The sequence below is a fragment of the Lactuca saligna genome, chromosome 8 (assembly GCF_052625555.1).
Source record: "Lactuca saligna cultivar CGN05327 chromosome 8, ASM5262555v1, whole genome shotgun sequence".
NCBI classification, from domain to species: Eukaryota; Viridiplantae; Streptophyta; class Magnoliopsida; order Asterales; family Asteraceae; genus Lactuca; species Lactuca saligna.
Window position 1 is genome coordinate 84,491,766 of NC_136424.1, and position 14,152 is coordinate 84,505,917.

At 35.7% G+C, this 14,152-nt stretch overlaps 1 long non-coding RNA gene across 10 annotated transcripts; it reads right to left on the reverse strand.

Moving 5' to 3' along the window:
• Positions 1-8,015: 8,015 nt before the first annotated feature.
• On the reverse strand, positions 8,016-11,603 carry LOC145011080 (uncharacterized). Of its 10 annotated transcripts, none has more exons than XR_013664016.1 (7): positions 10,937-11,603; positions 10,337-10,697; positions 9,801-10,165; positions 9,621-9,699; positions 9,225-9,311; positions 8,808-8,874; positions 8,016-8,304 (listed from the first exon to the last, which is right to left on the reverse strand). It is a non-coding gene; the product is annotated as an uncharacterized LOC145011080 (long non-coding RNA). The 10 variants fall into 10 exon arrangements; XR_013664014.1 differs by having other exon boundaries at positions 10,286-10,697; XR_013664010.1 differs by having other exon boundaries at positions 9,801-9,910; positions 10,038-10,697.
• Positions 11,604-14,152: the final 2,549 nt, after the last annotated feature.

The window sequence follows — 14,152 nt, forward strand, 5'->3', positions numbered from 1 at the left end:
CGTACGTACGTACGCCCCGCGTAACGAGGCCTCTCAGCCTCCTATAAATAGAGGTGCGAGGGTTCCGGAAAATTTGCTCCATCTCTCTCATTTCTCTCACGATATTGCCTCGATTTCCGTGCCCGCACTACCCCGAAGCCCTGGTCATTTTGTGCAAGTCCCGAAGGTCGATTTTACTCCCGAGATTCCCGAGAATCCCGAGAAAAATCCGTTTCCCGAGACGAAACTCTGCCCGGTTTTTCCATCTCGCTATCTTCAAACTTTCAAGTGAGTTCATACCCCTTAACTAACCCTTTTTACATATTCTAAACGCTTTTATATGCTTTCTAAGGGGGGGGGGGGGGGGGGAATACAAGTAAAACACACGACTACTATCGGGTGTTATATATATAAAGATTATTATACACTTTTATTAAGTAGAATCATATGTGATTTATAAACTTTATAGGGAACTCCCGTATACAAAATATATTACAATAGCATTCTATCTTTAAAACTATAAATTGTTGTAACGCATGTATAAACTAAACATTTTTCCTAAATTTAAAGTAAATGTGTCTATCTTAGGCTCTACAAAAATCTATGCTTTTATAACAAGTGATTCCTTTTCTAGATATTCTAAAACAAACGAGGCACACTTTTAGAAAACTATAATAGGTATAGTTTTATGAAGATATTGCTAACTTTTACATACTAGAAACACGATTTTCGAGAAATCACTTTCGTATACAATAACAAACGAACATTTTAACACGTAAATCTGTTTTTATATTATGGTTCTGTGAGACATTAACTTCACGTACGTTCGAGTACACATTTCAAGTCCTATATTATATACCAGAATCCCTTGGAGGGGGAGCATGGTGTTTGTGTATAGATCTATACGGGCTTGACAACCCGCGCCCTGACTGTTAGCTACAGTCCACCATTTGGGGTGACAAACGTCATAACATTCCAACGCCGGAAGAACGTTGTGTATAGGAATCCCGAGTCAATAGTATGGTTATAAAACTCACAGGAGGTATTAAAAATACATTGATTTACAAGGTTTTCAAACATATTGGTTATTTTTACACTTACATACATTTTTGGAAATAAACTTTGGTCTGGAAGGAAGACTACTTTTATACTAGTAGATAATATAGGATTTTCTAAACACAAACAAACAAGAACAAGATATTTCATTTCATACAAACATTGTCATTAAATACTTATGAAACTCACCAGCTTAAATGTTGATCTACTCTTTCAAAATTATTTGTATGTCCCAGGGATTCAGTAACTACAGGTATCATCATGCTTTTGATGAATGGATGCTGCGGCGCCAGTTTAATCTCGTATTTTGACATCATATTGTAATTGGATTTGAACATGTAACTTTTGACAAATTTAAACTTTCAATTATATATATGATGGTTGTATTGCTTTCTTTACTATGTATTCATTTGTTACGTTACCACATGAAGTCATCCGCCCCCGAACGTTTCCGCCGTTCAGGTTTGGGGGTGTGACAACTTCGCTGTTTATAGAGATGCGTCTGGTGTTGGTAACCCAAAGAGAAAAGGTGATAGCATATGCGTCTCGACAGTTGAAGGAGCATGAAAAGAACTACCCGACTCATGATTTGGAGTTGGCAGCGGTAGTTTTCGCTCTGAAGATATGGAGGCATTACCTCTATGGCACGAAGTGCAAACTTTTCACTGATCATAAGAGTCTCCAATATCTCTTCAATCAGAAAGAGTTAAATATGAGGCAACGACGCTGGCTAGAGTTACTCAAGGACTACGACTGTGAGATACTTTACCATCCCGGTAAAGCTAATATTGTTGCTGATGCTCTCAATCGAAAAGTCAATGTTGAGAGGAAAAGGCCAAGAGCATTGAAAATTGAAGTTGTCTCGACCATTGTGGAAAGTATAAAGAAAGCTCAAGAGGAAGCTTCTGAGAAGAATGACCGAAAGGAGGAACGTTTGGGCAAAACGTTGGTGTTCGGTGTAAACAGTCACAGACTGAAGGTGTTCCAAAATCGGATTTGGATACCTAAGACAGGAGGAATCAGAGATCTTCTGATGGAAGAAGCTCACAAAACCATGTACTCGATTCATCCCGGTAGCACTAAAATGTATAGGTACCTGAAACCCTACTACTGGTGGCCGACGATAAAGCTTGATGTTGCAAGGTATGTGGCCGAGTGTATGACTTGTGCGAGAGTCAAGACACAACGTTAGAAACCGTATGGGAGTTTAGAACCTTTACATGTGCCTATGGGTAAGTGGGAAGACATTGCTATGGATTTTGTCACTAAACTGCCCAGAACAAAGAATGGTCACGACATGATTTGGGGGGTCGTCGATCGATTCACTAAGAGTGCGCATTTCATAGCAGCCAGGGAGAAATGGTCTATGGAAAAGGTTGTGAATTCTTATGTGAAGGAAATTGTGAGACTTCACAGTGTTCCGCTAACAATTGTATCCGATCGTGATAGTCGTTTCACCTCAAGGTTTTGGAAAAGTCTACAAGAGGAAATGGGTACCAAGTTATGTTTAAGTACAGCTTACCATCCGCAGACTGATGGTCAGAGTGAAAGAACGATACAAACACTTGAAGATATGCTGAGAGCATGTACCTTGGAATTCCTAGGTAATTGGGATGAACATTTACCATTGGTAGAATTTTCCTATAATAATAGTTTTCACTCGAGCATTAAGATGGCACCTTACCAAGCTTTGTATGGACAAAAGTGTCGTACGCCGTCTTGTTGGCTTGAGGCTGGGGAAAAGTAGTTTATGGGACCGAAGATGGTTCATCAAACTGCTGAAAAGTTGAAAATAATTAGGGAAAGAATGTTAGCGGCTCAGGATCGTCAAAAGAGCTATGCTGACAAAAAGCGAAGACCGATGACTTTTGAAGTTGGGGATTTGGTTTTGCTTAAAGTCTCGCCGTGGAAGGGACTTATAAGATTTGGTAAAAGGGGAAAATTAAGTCCAACATTTATTGGACCGTTTAAAGTTCTTCAGAGGATTGGGAATCAAGCTTACAAGCTCGAACTACCAGAAGAACTGAATGGAATTCATAACACTTTTCATGTGTGTTATTTGCGGAAGTTCACGGGGGAAGTTCCCGACATGATTCCACTTTCGGAGTTGAGAATCGATGAGAACAAAAGGTTGATTGAAGAACCAGAGGCAATTGTTGATCGAAAGACTAAGAAGTTGCGACGCCAGATGGTCGAGTTAGTGCTTGTCCGATGGAAACACACGAATGGGCCGAATCTCACTTGGGAGACGGAGAGTGACATGATGGGTCGCTATCCGCATTTGTTTGTTGAGGTGTGATTCCGGGGACGGAATCATTCTAAGGTGGAGAGAATTGTAACGCCTGTGTTTCTGGGTTTACCATTGTTAGCAATGAAATAGTCTAGGTTAACCTTTGTAACCCGTTTTGAAATAATAGAAGTGTATTATTTGAGTATTATATGTTTTGTGCTTAATTGCTTAATTATGTGGTTTGATTAATTAAGAATAAAAATAAGCGTCAAAATTTATGTGTAAAATAAACTTGATATCTTTAGATAATTTTGTAGTAGTTGAAACAAGGTTTCCGAAGATATAAAGAATGCCGAAATCCGAGTTATAACGAAGAAGTTTTGACCTGTCAAAGTTTCGCGACAAAACCGGCACCGCTGAATGACGTAAAGAGTGAAATTTACGTTAGAGCGATATTTAGCCTTAGTGATCTAAATGAGAATTGAAGATCTCGTTGTTAGTATCAAAGCGATAAAAAGTTAGGCGAGAACGGACGTCAAACGAAGAAGTTATGAATTTATAACGAAATTTTCTGTCCCGGCCTATTAAAAATAAATAATAAAAATAAAGTCAAAATCAGTCGACAGAGTCTAAACGAAAGTTGTAGAGCGTAGTCTCACCTTCGCGTGGATATAAAGAACGTTGAAAACGGAGTTCGTATGAAGAATATATGAATTTCCGAAGTTTATTAAATAATTAATAATTAAATTTAATTATTAAATCCGGCCTTATCCGAAGGCGAGTCACCAGACTCATCCGGAGAACGCCCCGCATACAGCGAAGAGTGTCGACACTCGCACTCAAGGACTTCGGATGACGCATGCGCTTACGATTTCGGAGCAGCACGCCCCGCGTACTGCGAGGCATCAGCCTCCTATAAATAGGATGCGAGACTGCCGAGTTTATTTGCTATTTTTCTCCCTTGTCTCTCCCGTTTTGCATCGTTTTGCGTGCCAGAAACACCCCAAAGCCCCGGTAATATTCCCGAGTCCCGAAGCAAGTCCCGAGATCCCGAAGATCCCAAGAAGTGCGGTTTCCGAGCCGAAGCTTTGCCCACGAGAAGTTCGATTTTTGTAGAGATCTTCCATATCTGCTGAGGATTACTACTTCTATGAGTCGTAGTGTTGCCGATCATCTTCTGATCAAGTGAGTGTATACTACCTTTCATAAACACGATAATAATACAAGTATGATTTGAGTGTATTAAGTATATTGTTGTGTATATGTGTGAATGTGTTGTTACTTTCTTCTAACGCATAATTATGAAGTATTTTATACGAAATACGTGTTATGTGTATATTTTGTTGTTATGTGTGTGAATGTATATTCACTTTCTTCTATCTTATAGATTTGATTATTTCTCTATGAAATACGTATTATGTGTGTGTGCCTCATTTGTTATGTGGAAAATGTATTGATTGAGCATGCTATACAGGTTTTAAGAATATGTATAAAAATGTATGTTTTATCTACTAATATGTTGGGTAAAACATGGGTAGATAGTTGGTGTGTAATAAACAGATGAGAGGCCTCGATGTTGTTTCGATCCAGTCATCTAGCGGAATTTAGATGACGACCACGAACTTTTCTAGACAGTCCAGTGGAACGCTAGCAGGCTCATAACCTGTAGGTGTTAATGAATTTGGGTGTTCATTCGCTGTTTTCCATCCCCCTCATAGTTGCCTTACTTGACTTATATTGTTGAGGAACCCCCGAAGCATGTGTTGTCACCCCGATAAAATATTCTTAGACTAGGTCCCTTGTGTTAGTTATTTTAGGGACATAAAGTGAGAATAAGGGGAATGGGTAATTGGGTTATTGTTGGTTGATAATAATTAATTTAATTATTTATTGTGGGTTGAAAACCCTATATGCTCACCAGGCTCCCAAGCCTGACCCACTCAGTTTTATTTGTATTACAGGAAGTAGCTCAAGGGCGTAAGATGGATGAACCATCAAGTTGTTTTGTTTACAAGTCTGTATATGTATATATTTGTTGAATGACTTGTAATGTTATCGTTTATGCTTATTGGTCTGTATCGGAACATGACTCCCCGAGTTTTGATTATATAATGAAAATACATTTCTTTTATGAAATGCTTTGGTAAACATTGTTTTATCATGTTTTGTTTTTGGGAACAAATTCCGCAACTCTTTCAAATCAAAAGGATTTACTCTGAAATTATTTTAAAAGCATAAATGAAAATCGGTCTTTTCTGGCTGAGATTTTGGGGATGTCACATATACTTAATAAAAGTCTCTTGATAAAGAGAATGTACATTACTAAAAATGTGATGGTTAATATTGAAGGTTCGATGCAAATGTCTTTTTGTTTCATTATTAATTCCATTTTGTTGTGTTTCAGGCTTATGTATACACCACAAAGCAGAAAACCATAAGTTCAACAACTTGGGTGCATTTCTTGGGTAAGAAATTCTACATATAGCAACATAGTTTTCTTGAAAGTTGGAAAGTTGTTTTTAGGGTTAAATGCATGAATTAACATTGTAGTTTTGATGTTTTTTTTGTATAACATCCTACTTTTTGTTTCCATTCAGATACTCTTTTTAAGATTTTAGTTTTGAAATCAATTTGCTTCCAACTTGTGAACATGTAATCTTAATGTCTTAATAATGCAATGCATGCCAAATCTGTTGTAGTGCAATATGAAGAAATTAAAGTATGATGCTATAAAGGGTTGAAAACAACTTTGACTAGTAACTTCTATCTTTAAATGAAATATAGTAAGGATTCTATAAATAAATTACTGAAAGCAATTCAATTGTTGGTCAAATACGTAAGTATGTAGCTCTAATGGGAAATAAAATACATTACCCAAATTGGCAGCGGGAGTAAAGTACGTTGTTATTCTCTATAATTTTTTGTTTTTTACATTTCCTTTATTTTGTAATTAACTAATGTATTGAAATCTGGGATTTTGATTTTATTGCTGGTCTTTCATCCAAGGGTTTAGGAGCTATATCTTGTACAACGTAGGATAATACATTCAAATATATTGTATTTGTATGAATTGTATTGGTTTGTATTTAAGTTATTTTTATGAAATAAATTGAGTAAATGGAAAATACAATGCTATAACCAAAAACGTATATTGTAATGTTTATTTTTTGGTTGAATAATAATTTTTTTATAAATTTAATGTATTATTTTTTTATGCATTTTAAGCAGAAAAATCTGAATTTTTTTAGTTTTTTTACTAATTTTGTGACGGATCCCTAACGGAATATCCGTCACTAATAGGTCCGTAGGTATTCCGTAGGAAAAAATCAGTTTTTGTCAAACTTGAAATCTATCGTTAATTCGTAGGAAATCCATAGTTAAACTGTTCCGTAGCTATTCCGTAGGAAAAAAGTCAATTTTGATCAAACTTCACAACCGCCGGCAATCCGTAGGCATTCCGTAGCAATTCGTTTCCGTAGCTAATATGTAGTTATTATACCTACGAAATAGGCTGTAGTTAATCCGTAGCCAATCCATAGCAAATCCGTAGGTATAAATTTCCCACGGGCGTTTATGCTACAGGCCTTTTTCCGTAGCAAATCCGTAGGTATCGCCTTTTACCTATTGAATACCTATGGATTGTGCCATAGCTATTACCCCAGTTTTCTAGTAGTGTTATTAACCGAGACAATAAAACACAAGTATGACAAGAAGCATCCCATGCACCTAAGTTACCTCCCGATTGAGAACCATAAGGGTGAATACTTATGTGAAATTTGTGATGAGGATTTGAATCTTCATGCATCTTTCTATCATTGTCATGATTGTGCTCAATCTATACATACCGCTTGTGCTCCGTTAATACTTCAGAGTGAGACAGATACCTATACCGGGAATTATGGAGGTTCTATTCATTCTTTTGTGAAAATAAAGTTTGGAGGCATTCATAGGATTCAACATCACCCACACCCTCTTTCTTTTGCTTAATGTATTGTGTTGGATGGCCTATGTAGTATATGTGGTAACGGATTACAATACAATCTCATCTTTAAATGTCTCGAGTGTAAGTTTGTGATTCATGAATACTGTTGCAAGTGAGCATTTGAACAAGTTATGAAGCTTCTGATTCCTTTCTTGTACATCTCCCTCTTTTATATATACTAGCCGTTTACACGCGCAAAGCAGCGGGCGGAAAATAATTTGCTTCAGCAACTAATTTCTTTTTAGTGCACAATGATTAATTTAAATGGAAGTATATTGTCTTTTAGACGTTTAATGCAAAAATAAGAATTCATTTACTCTTATTTGTTCATTACAGCAGTCTACCTTTAATACAATTATTTTTTTGGCATTTAAAATTGTTTTAAATGGAAGTAAAAGTTTTTTAGAGGTTTAAATGCAAATAATAACAATTTAATTTTTATTTTTTATTCATACCGATGCATATTTTCATTATAACAATTTTTTACGCATTTAACCCTATTTTAAATGGAATTCTAATGCTTCTCCCACCATTCTCAAAGCTTTGTTCCATTCATAAATCATTTATAGATTCAGAATTTCTCAAGATAATATCCACTAACTATATTATATAATTCATATGCATAAGTTACCGAAAGCATTTTCAAATGCGTTGTCTAAAAGTTCAATGCAGCAAACCAAAGATGAACTTGAATAAGATGAATATGCCCTTAAAGCCCATTATAAAGTTAAATATTTAAGATACCGAATTAATCACATTAAAAAAACATTTAGCAAAAATTAATAACATATTGCATAATTACTATACTTACTTTACAGAATTTGATAACATTTTGCAAAATTGAAGTTTAGACAAACAAAAATCAAAAGTTTAACCAGTAGACACTAAACCAAAAGAAAACATCGATAACATACTAATACATTTATCTTTTAACAAAAGAAAGATAACATATTAATACATCTACACAAACAATTTTAAATGATCATGCCCTCCTAGATAAGGCATGCATTTCATGGCTGCAAGCACAAGATTTTTTTTTTTTTTTTCCATATTTCCACTGCATTAACAACATAATACAAACCCCATTCAGATTTTTTCTATTAAAAAGTTCACATAGGTTCTATGCCTGAAATAATAAAAGATGTTGACTAACATAGATTAAGGAATATCATCTTGGTACTTTAGAATAACAACCAACTTTTAAAGTAGGATTCTATAATAAACAAAGAAAAAGAAGTTGGTACTTATTTTAGAGTGCAATTATGGATATTTTAGAAATTACAGTTGGTTTCAATACATGTAATGGTGTATAAAACATTAAAAAAGCAACCATCTGTCAAATTGCAATAAGAACATTAAATTAGCAACCAACTTTTAAAGTATGATGTTAAATAAATTAGGAAATTGAAGTTGGATACTATTTTTAAGAAAAATAATGGATTTTTTCAAAAAAAAAAAATAACGTTGGTTTCTATACATGTCATTGTTAAGAAACTTTATAACATAAACCAACTTTCAATTTTCGAAATACAATTAAGAATATATGTTAATAGTCAATACCTACAATGAATATGCACCTACTTGCAAGTAGGTTTGGTGATCAACATGATGCTTTTATCCAACCCACCTACAGAAAATCAGAAAAGGAATCAATTAAAACTGTAATAAATAATGAAGAGATAAACTAAGAAGAATTGGGAGATTATACTTTAAAATAACAACCAGACTTTTCAAATACAATGCAATAATAAACAAAAATTGGGAGATTATATCAACAAAAAGTTTTCCAAGAAAATGCTAATTTTAGGATAACTTTTCTGGACATTTTTTTTATGATTCTGTTAGGTGACTTTGGGCAACCGTTGTGGTGAAATTTCTTTTTGCAGTCTTTAACACATGAAACATCATAAAAAAAAGCCTGATTTAAATCAATAAGCACATTTGTTGCTAAAAGAAAATGTAAATTGAAGAACATGCTTTCTATTCATGTTAAACTGCTACCAAATTCACATCTCACGGCTCTCAATGTCTAAGTCCATGAAAAGAAATGATCCGCCGCTTTATCTGTAAAAAAAAGTTGGAAGGACTTAACTACTATAGAAAGAAACAAAATACAAGAACTTTAAGAAAAGCTCACCATATAAATAGATTATGGGACATAAGATATAGCTATTCTTGTCCACATCAGAACTTATCCATACATGATATTAACATATATGAGCTCAAAGTCAAATCAATAATTAAATAAATAATCTTGTTTCGTTTTCCTAATGTTAGATGGGGATAGATAAATCCAAGTCAAACCAAACCCACAAAAATAACATAATTTCTCATATAAAGCCAAAGATAAAAAAGAGGGGAGGGGTTGCATACCCACAAGAAAAAAAATATCCAAGCTTGTAATTTTCTTATACGTGCCTAATAACAGAATTTCATATCAACCCAAAGTTTCCTGGAAAATCACCAAAAAAACAAAAATGGTAACAATATATAGTCAGAGGGAATTAGTCTCTTATAAGACATGTAAAACCAAAACTGATATTGTTATAAAACCTTTATAGAGTAAGGATAAAAGAAAATAAGCATATCTTAGAGTCTGATAGTGAATCTTTGTTTCCCACCAAAGCACAACCAGAAATTTGCGCTTCATCCCAATATAGGTTCTAAAAATGAAGAAAGAAATATAAAAACAATATTGTTTCATATACTTAAGCAGAAGTGGTGACAGAAAAGGTGATATGTGAACAATATAAGCAGAATAAAGATAAGGGTAACAATTATTGCTTTTACATTAACATCAATCCGTTGAATCAATCTGCACTCAAACCAATCATACAAACATATAAAATCATTTGAGCACATTGCAAGCAAAGATCCTCCATACATTCGCTCAGCTGAAAATGTATACTCTTCTTTTCCTGATTAATAAGACCATCCAAAAGAATTTTAAAAAAAAAAAAAAAAAAATGAATAGAAATGCAAGAAGAGGGGCAATTTCGTCATTGATCAAAATCATTAGGTATAGGGAGTGCACAAACCTAAAAAGGTTTTTTTTTTTTAAATCTTGCTCTCTCTAACACCATACTCACCATCTATTGACCAAACAAAGTCCAAAGCAAAACAAAAGGATCTATTTCTCCATGCTAAAGCTATATGGCGATTACTGGTGTCTTGGAATGAGCTTCACAAATCCTATGCCGACGATGATAGTCTCTGCAACTACTGAGGTCCGCTATGCATCCATCCACCAACCATGACACCGACACATCATCCCCACGTGTCTTCTTGGATGGTTCAAAAGATGTGGTTGAATTTGAACCCAATGTTATCATACCAAAGTCCATAGAGAAAGCCTTGAACACCATATTTTGATTATTTTCCATCACCTGCTGCAGCACATACACTCATAACCACCTGAAACTGCAAATCCATACACCCACAGCCAACAGTCTGCAACAAAACAAAAACAAATTAACTTAAATACACATCAAGATTCAAAAATAATGAAATTTATTTTATTTTGAGGGATTTCTGGTTTGTTTTAATATCAAGAAGAAGACATGGGGAGAGAATGAATGCTTTTCTGTTGCAGGTGTGCGCTAATGCTATATAAAAACGAACACATAGAACATGGTAGCAACTCATAAGAATGAAAATTGCAAAAGGAGAGAGAGGTATAAAGGACTTACAAAAACGAATTTTTTCTTGAAAATTGCTAATTTCACGATCACCACCTGACATGGATTTCCAACTCCAAATGGTCCCCTGCGCTTGGTTATGATTTTCAATTCAAAATCGGGAGTTGTTTGAAGATGATAGCGATGTTAGGGTTTATCATTTATCAAACACATATACACACACTGACGGAGGCTTGAAGTGAAAAATTGGGCTTCAGGAAGAAAGGTGAGGGCTTTCATCGTCGTTTTCATCAAAGACCAACTCCATTCTTCGTAATACCTTCTGTTATCACCTCTTCACTGATGGTGACGGTTAGGGTTGTGGAGATTGTTAGGGTTTGTCGTCGTAACAGAAAGTAGAAGAGGACAAGAGATGGTGGAGGTAACTTAAGGTCAGGGTTTCCAGTAAATGGTGTGTAACGAAGGGGCATGGTAACATGGGGATATCGGAGACCGAAGAGAGTAAGGAGAGAGATAGAAGAGATGCTGCTGGTACGATGGTAGTTTGGGAAGAAGGAGAAGCGTCGTAGCGGACAACTTAGGGTTTCCCGATGAAGACGACTGATTTAGGGTTTTAGTGAGTGATTGTCTAGGAATAAAAATTATTGTTTGATTCCCGAAGAATTAATTCCGTAAACGATTCATGTAGTTGTATTGTACAAAAATCATTTGGTATTGTACCTCTTAAATTTCAAAAAATGTGTAATATAATTAATAAGATAGTTAAGATAAGATAAGATGTGTAAGATGATGAGATAATAAATATAAATAATAAGATAGTTAAGATAATATAAGATGTTAAGATAAGATAAGATGTAGTTGTATTGTACAAAAAGCATTTGGTATTATACCTCTTAAATTTCAAGAAATATGTAATATGATTAATAAGATAGTTAAGATAAGATAAGATGTGTAAGATGATGAGATAATAAATATAAATAAATTAAATTAAACGTCTGCATCATCTGCATATTAAACTCTTGCTATCCATCTGTTCATCCCTGGTAAGTCAAATATCTATATCTATTTATTAGTAACTTAATCACACTAGTCTACCATTCATTTTCTTTATTGTTTATTATTTTTTAAATAAAAATTAAATACATTTGCGGATTAGGTTATATGTGCTGTGTAATCCTAATCCAATATATATACTATTTCGGATAATTAAGAGTATTGCGTCTTTTGCATGTAGTCTTTTAAAATTTCTGAATATTTTGAGGTAGAAGTATGTTTATTTAGTTAAATTGAATCATAAAATCATAATTGACCACCAGCACCGGCATGACAACCACTATCTCCAACATACACAATTTAATGTACATAACATATGTGAAGAAAACTCAGTTAATATCATTCAAATGATGCTTAACAACTACACATTTACATGTACAACATAATTAATTATACGAAACAAATTTTAATGAGAAAAAGTACGATTCAAACCACACTTAATGCATCATAACAAATAAATATTTTATTGTTGTACTGAATGTGGATACTTTGTTGATGCTAAATGTGAGTTTTAGAACGACTAACGCGCACCAGTATCCTACTCCTAAATCTACACATTTTGTCTCCACCCCGACTTGAAACTACATGAAGCTCACCCGAAACACATTCTTTCACTATATGAAAAACAATGTGGTTAACGATGCTCGTTGTCCTATGCGTGTCGAAAGTCATTATGAAGATGGATTTTCATTCTATTACCAACATTTGTGCAACACCTGGTTCGAAGCTTTCTAGGATTAGCCGGATATTACCGACGATTTATCCAAGGCTTTTCTTCGATAGCTGCTCCATTAACAGCTTTGACCCATAAAGGAGCTACGTATACATGGAGTGAGAAACACGATGAGGCGTTCGAGAAGCTAAAGAAGAAGTTATGTGAAGCACCGATACTTTCTCTACCCGATGGAGTTGAAGATTTCGCGGTTTATAGTGATGCATCTGGAGTCGGGTTGGGTTGTGTTCTGACCCAAAGAGAAAAGGTGATAGCATATGCATCTCGACAACTGAAAGAGCACGAAAAGAACTACCCCACTCATGATCTGGAGTTGGCAGCGGTAGTATTTGCCTTAAAGATATGGAGGCATTACCTCTATGGCACGAAGTGTAAGCTCTTCACTGATCATAAGAGTCTCCAGTATCTCTTTAATCAGAAGGAGTTGAACATGAGGCAACGACGTTGGCTAGAGCTTCTCAAGGACTACGACTGTGAGATACTTTACCACCCAGGTAAAGCAAATATTGTTGCTGATGCTCTCAGTCGGAAAGTCAATCTTGAAAGAAAAAGGCCAAGAGCGTTAAGAATTGAAGTTGCCTCGACGATTGTGGAAAGTATCAGGAAAGCTCAAGAAGAAGCCTTAGAAAAGAATGACCGAAAGGAAGAACGTTTGGGAAAAACGTTAGTGTTCGGTACAAACAGTCGAGGACTGAAGGTATTCCAAGATCGAATCTGGGTACCTAAGACGGGAGGGATAAGAGATCTTCTAATGGAAGAAGCACACAAGACCATGTACTCGATTCATCCCGGTAGCACTAAAATGTATAGGGACCTAAAACCCTACTACTGGTGGCCGACGATGAAGCTCGATGTTGCGAAGTATGTGGCCGAGTGCGTAACATGCGCGAGGGTTAAGGCACAACATCAGAAACCGTATGGGAGTTTAGAACCTTTACCTGTACCCATGGGTAAATGGGAAGACATCACCATGGATTTTGTGACTAAACTGCCCAGAACGAAGAACGGACACGACATGATTTGGGTAGTCGTGGATCGTTTCACCAAGAGTGCACACTTCATAGCCGCCAACGAGAAGTGGTCTATGGATAAGCTCGCAAACGCTTACGTGAAGGAAATTGTAAGACTTCACGGTGTCCCTCTTACGATTGTGTCAGATCGTGATAGTCGTTTCACGTCAAGGTTTTGGAGGAGTCTACAAGAGGAGTTGGGTACAAAGTTGTGTTTGAGTACTGCTTACCATCCGCAAACTGATGGTCAGAGTGAAAGAACGATTCAGACGTTGGAAGATATGTTGAGAGCATGTACCCTCGAATTCCAAGGGAATTGGGACGAGCACTTACCTCTAGTAGAATTTTCCTACAACAATAGTTTTCACTCGAGCATCAAGATGGCACCTTATCAGGCCTTGTATGGACAGAAGTGTCGTACGCCGTCTTGTTGGCTTGAAGCCGGAGAGAAGCAGTTTATGGGCTCCGAGA